Here is a 6,784-nt window from a genome sequence, read left to right on the forward strand (position 1 = left end):
TCCCTATTCCCTGATTTGCCTTTCAACTGACCAGGAGCACCTCTGTCTTGTCTGGATTAAGCTTCAATTTGTTCACCCTCATCCAGTCCACCACTGATGACAGACACCGGTTTAAAACCAAGACAGCTTCCTTGGAGTTGGGTGGAAAGGAGTAGAGTTGGGTGTCATCAGCATACTGATGGCACCGAACCCCAAACCCCCAGACAACCTCTCCCAGCGGTTTCATGTAAATGTTAAATAACATGGGGGACAAAACTGAACCCTGAGGGACCCCACAGGCCAACGGCCAAGGAGTCGAACAGGAATCCCCCAGCACCACTTTCTGGGTTCGTCCCTCCAGGAAGGAATGGAGCCACTGTAAAACAGTGCCCCCAAGTCCCATCCCAGCAAGGCGGCCCAGAAGGATACCATGGTCGATGGTATCGAAAGCCGCTGAGAGATCCAGCAGAATCAACAAGGACACACTTCCCCTGTCCAGTTCTCTGCGTAGGTCGTCCACCAAGGCGACCAAAGCCGTCTCCGTCCCATAACCAGGCCTGAAACGAGACTGAAATGGATCTAGATACTCCATTTCATCCAGTAATCCCTGGAGCTGGGAGGCCACCACACACTCTATTACCTTGCCCAAAAATGGGATATTGGACACTGGCCGATAATTATCCATTATAGAGGGATCCAGGGAGGGCTTTTTCAACAAAGGCCTTACAACTGCCTCCTTTAGGCATGATGTCTGAGATATGCTGGTCCCAGACAGTGTAGGGCTTAGAAAGTCAGAGGCAACACCTTGAAATGAGCACAGAAACAAATTGTAGCTGGAATAATGGTCAGTTCTGAACCAACTGAAGTTTCTGGAGTGTCTTCAAGGGTAGCTGCTCAACGTAGAGTGTGTTTCAAGAATTCCAGACTGGAAGTGACTTCTGCATGAATGGCCAAGACTTTCCCTAGGAAAGAGTGCAGCTGGAGAACCAGAAGGAGTTGGCAAAAGGCACTCCTGGATACAGATGTCCACTGTAAGCAGAAATGGATTCAGGAGTATCCCCAAATTCAAGCCTGTTGCACAGAGCAAATGAAACCCCACCTAACACAGCCCAAATACCTCTTCCAATATCATCAGTACTTCTACCAATAGCATCTCCATACTGTCTGGATGAAATTTCATTTGTTCACTGTCATCAACTCCAAAACTGTTCCAAGAGACCAGTTTAGAATTTCTTCTGCCTCCCAAGGATCAAGCGATGGAAATGAGAGATGCATACCCCATTAAATCCCAGCCCAAATCTCTGGATGACCTCTCCCAGCAGTTTAATCTAGATCATGGCTGGGGAACCTGTGACCCTCCAGATGTTGCTGGACTACAGCTCATTTAATTCCCAATCATTGGCCATGCTGGCTGTGGCTGATGGGAGTTGCAATCCAAGATATAACCGGAGCACCAGGTTGAAGAAGGCTGATTTGAGCTCCTTTGGGAGGAAGGGCAGGATATAAACTGAATGAATGAATAAACCACAGTGGAGGACAAGCTGGAACCCTGCAGCACTGCATATACCGAAGGCCAGAGGGTGGAACAGTAGTTCCCCAACACCACCAAGTGGCATCTACTCTCCAAGAAGAAGCAATGCCGCCGCAAAACTGTGTTCCCCTCCACAAAGCCCATCTAGGCAAAGCGACCCAGAAGGATACTATGGTGAATGGCAACAAAAGCTACAGAGATGCCTAGGAGAATCTCCCCCCCCCCGGCATCCATCTCTCAGCACAGGTGATTGGAAAGGAACTAAATAATTGGTTTCATCTAAGAAAACTTGGAGCCAACTGGCCACCACACACTCAAGTATTCTTGTCCCCAAAAGGTGGGGTGATATTTCTTAATCAGTGGCAGCTGGTGGCGCCATGTCAGTGGGGCAGTGGAATCTGCTCTGGGTTTTAGTCTGAACTGAAACACCCTGAACAGCTCCTTGAAAGTTCAGACTAATACCTGGAGCGGATTCCTCTCTCCCACTGACACTGAGCCACCAGCCACCACTGGAGGGACCGAGCAATCATTTTGTTAGGAAGGCTTTCACCGCAGCCTCCTTAGGTGAGGAAAAGGCTCCTCTTATCAACTCCTTGACTCAGTCCCATAACCCTGTTCAAAGCACACCTGGTGGTGAGGCCTCATCGCTACAAAGATCTTCTCCACATCCTGGTGATTGCACAACCCATAAAGTATCCATAGCAAATGAGCTACATGGAGCCTCGATGATTATCGGAATGGACACCACCATGACCAATGACACCTAAGAGTGTGTGATACTACATTCCCCACTGATTCCAATGAACACACCCTTTGGACTCTGTTCATTTGAACCCTGGTCTCCCAGGTCATAGTCCAACACTCTAACCACTATGCCACACTGGCTTTTGGCTCAGGGGTAGTGCTAGGTATTTAAAAGAATCAGGACACAGACCATGGGAGGAAGGGCAGGATATACATCTAATAAATAAAAATAAAATATTTGCATATGCCACTCCAGCCATCCCCAATTTAGTGCCTTTCAGATATTGTTGAGCTTCAGCTGCTATCAGCCCTGGCCAACTTGGCCAATAGTTGGGAACAATGGGAGTTGTAATCCAGCAATATCTGAAGTATACCACACTAGGGGAGGCACAGATACAAATTTAAAATGTAAATGACAGAAGGCAATCTAATGATTTCTCATCCAAATCATCCCAGACAAATTCATGTTAATTTGCACCTCACCCCCAAACCCAGTCCCTCTTAAATTCATTTATATTCTGCAGTTAATTTTCAACAGATCCTACATACAAATCAAATCAATTCCATTCTCTTTCCACTACCTCCATTCATTATCCACCAAATTGTCTCTAGATAAAATAAACTTAAATTAATTCACCCAAATTAATATCCTACCCATTAACCCAGATCACACCTCTCCCCCAGTTCAATCCCACCACCAGATTCATTACTCACTCAAGGCACTTAGAAAGATACTTGGGATGGAACTGTGCTCCATCCCCAGCAACACCCCTGCGCTTGGCTGCCTTGTGTGGCTTTAGCAGCAGCAGCTTGATCTGCAAAAGGCAAAAAGAGAAGCTTTTTGGAATATGGGCATAAGTCATGTCAACTGCTAATGTCAAACTGATGTACAAGACACAGCTATGGAGACTGGTTAAGAAGTTGGCAGCCCTTTCACAGAGAGTAAGTATCATGGCTTGCTATCATCCTTTTGTCACTGAAAAACCCTCATTCCCATTATCAATTCCTTTCCACCAAACTAAATTAAGGATTATTAATATATTAGTCATTGATTCATTTTATCGGAGTGCTTTGAAAATGCTGATCAATGGCAAAGCCTTCAGAAGAAAAGGAAGAGAGGTGGTGCCTAATTTAAATTACTGGATACCAGTCCTGCCTTGCATTAAGAGACAGCCAAAACCAAGCTCTTTTCTTTCTATGAAATTTGGTATTCTTACAATTTTATTAAGAATCTCTTGGCTAAGGGGAAAAAAATCCTTGGGGTGGACTTTGCATACTGCATCCTAGCCAAAAGGGTTCACCAGTCAGGCATTTGATGCCTTTTATTTTACAGGAACTTTAAAATGCAATTGGGGCGAGGTGTCAGCAGTACACTGATGATACCCAGCTCTATTTCTCTGTAATATCTGAATCAGGAGACGCCGTGCAAGCCCTGGACCGGTGCCTGGACTTGGTGGTGGACTGGACGAGGGCCAATAAACGAAGTCTGAACCTTAGTAAGATGGAGGTGCTGTGGGTTGGTGGTTCCCAAGTTAGGATAATTGGTCAATTGCCTGCTTTGGATGGAGTTGTACTCCCTCTGAAAGAGCAGGTTCATAATCTGGGGGTGCTCTTGGATCCATCTTTGTCTGGAGGCCCAGGTGACCTCAGTGGCTAGAAGTGCCTTTACCGACTTCAGCTGGTAAGACAGCTGCACCCTTTTTTGGACTGGGATAGCCTGAGCACTGTTGTCCATGCATTGGTAACCTCCAGGCTGGATTACTGTAATGCACTCTATGTGGGGCTGCCCTTGAGGTTGGCCCGGAAGCTGCAGCTGGTGCAAAATGCAGCGGTGTGACTGTTCACTGGGGCAGGGTATCACCAACATGTTACCCTCTGCTGAAATAATTGCACTGGCTGCCCATTTGCTACCAGGCCAAGTTCAAGGCTCTGCTTTTGGTGTACAAAGCCCTGTACAGCTTGGGACCAGGGTACCTGAAAGATCATCTTATCCCTTACATACCTAGCTGATCATTGCGCTCTGCAGGTGAGGGCCTCCTGCAGATATCATCTTATCAGGAGAGGTCCATTCCACACAACATAGGAAGCGGACCTTTAGTGTTGTGGAATTCCCTTCCCTTAAATATTAGACAGGCACCATCTCTGTTATATTTTCGGCACCTATCTAAGACCTTCATCTTCCAAAAAGCCTTTTAAGTAGAGACCTTATCCCAGTCTGGGTCTGTGCTGGAATTGCTTTTCAAGATGTTTTTAAAGCTTTTTTTAAACAAGACGTTTTGTATTAATACGTTTTTAAAGAACTTTTGTTTTAATATATTTTAAAGTCTGTTTTTAAGATGTTTTAGAGTGTTTTTAGTGTTTTGTTTGCTGCTCTGGGATCCTTCTGGAAGGGTGGGATGTAAATGTAATAAATAAATGAATAAATAAATAAAATTGAAGGGTAGAGATGAAGCCATATTAGGGATCAAAAAACAATTCTCCAACCTATCCTGCAGGGTAGACATGTCAGGCTAACCATAGAGGGCCCCTCAAGATGAACTGTTTTCTGAGGATTCATCCTGATTTGCTTCCACAAAGCTTACATGGTGGTTAGACTATGTTCAGTCTTTACTGAGCATTTCTTCTGATTTGTTTACTGGGCGGTTATATGACAATAGGGGGCTTCCTATCAAGTCTCAGCACCTTACCAGAATCTCCAGCATTCTTGGGATGGGGAGAGCTGTCACTGGTTCGAGTGGTATGATACGCTTGTTACATATAGTGCAGATTGTGCCTGTGGTGTCAGGGTTCTCTCTCAGCTCTGGAGCATGTGAAGCAGCCACACTGGTAGGCAGTATATGCAAAGTGTATTTCTCACACTGCTGAATAAATGCTGTCCGACCCAGACATGTGGAATTGGAAAAAAACAGAGCTTCTCAACATGGTGCAAGTGCTAGAAGGTATGAGTGCTACCCATACTTCTCTTTTGAGAAATTAAGCGCTGCCCCCTTCATGCAGCATTTGCCTTGAGTTCCATGATGAAAGAAAGGCAGGGTGTACGTGTGTACCCCATGAAACAATGTGCAGATAGGTGGATTTTAATGTGAGAGAGGAGGTATTTATTTTGTATTGTTTTGAACATGGGGTTGGGATGGATGATTCCTATGGGTCCCCTTTCCAGCCTCTAATTTGGAATCCCATGCCTTGGGGCTGGCTGGCTTTGAGCTGCATCTTTGAGAGGCACCTCAAAGAGCATACCTGCAGGGTACCTCTCACATTGTCAATAACACTGTCATAAGAATGACTTATGGTTCTTTCAGGCGGAGACAATAATAACTACTTACACGGGTATTTCGAGTCCAAGGCATTCTGAGTTTATTGCAATAAAGGAACTCCATGCCTCACACAAGGGGTGAGGTCATAAGGAGCACACCACCCCTTCAAGCAGAAGGTTTTTTATACCTTTCACAAATTACACAAATTAATTTCGTTAGAGCTCCCTTTCTTTCTCATTGCTTCACTATCCCTGCTTTTGTTTATTAGTTCCCCTTTTTCCCAACGGTTAACATTTCTACTTCTTAGCACAGTATTAGATTCTTCTGCCTTGCTAACCACACTGTTTCTCAAACACATCGTGGTTTTGCATCACAAGCTTTAAGACACACGGTTTCCAGGCAGTTAAACATCTTAAGCAAGTTCCCTTAAGTCATTAGGACTTTGCACAATCCTAAAGCATTGGACTGTTATTCTTGCGAATAGTATTCATAAGCAGATACTTTGGACTACCAAGGGCTAAATTTTTCTTATTTCTTATTTTTCTTAACATTCCCCCCTTTTTAACATTTTCTCCTTAATGTTAAATTATAAAAATCCTTGCATCAGGTTGCGATGCCTCTGTTCTGCCCTTATTGACTCCTTTAAGTCAGCTAACTCCATGAGAGTAGCAGGAGCATTCTGGGTTTTGCAAAAAGTTCATAACAGATTTGGAATACATTGAATACAACACCCAATTACTATGATTATTAACACAAAGCCAATAATCCCAACAACCAGTGATCGGAGCCACCCCATGTCAGGTAGCCATGAAGTTAACCAGGACCATAAGGAGCCTCCTTGGAGGTCTTCCTTATTCCTTTCCCATTCCTCTATAGCCTTTTGGGCGGAGGAAATGTGCTGGTTGATATATTGGCTATTATCAGGAATAAAGGTGCAACATTCTTCCTTTATGACAGCACATGCCCCATTTTGGGATGCTAAAATATAGTCAAGTGCTGCTCTGTTTTGTAGAACAACAAGGCACATTTGCCTTTGTTCAATACTTGTTGCATTTATGACTCATTGGCAAACTTCTCAACAAAGGTGGATAATTTATTATACAAGGTGGCCAGTTTCCCTGTACCATAGTGGGGTAGGAGAATCATGCCAAATCTGTCACCTTCTGATATGACAGATGGTACTGCTCTGCGGGGCCTTCCAGAAGGCAAAGACTTCATAACTCGGTATGGGGGGAGGAGGAAGCATAATAACAGGAGCCATACCAGCCTCCAGAAA

The sequence above is a fragment of the Rhineura floridana genome, chromosome 3 (assembly GCF_030035675.1).
Source record: "Rhineura floridana isolate rRhiFlo1 chromosome 3, rRhiFlo1.hap2, whole genome shotgun sequence".
Taxonomy (NCBI): Eukaryota; Metazoa; Chordata; class Lepidosauria; order Squamata; family Rhineuridae; genus Rhineura; species Rhineura floridana.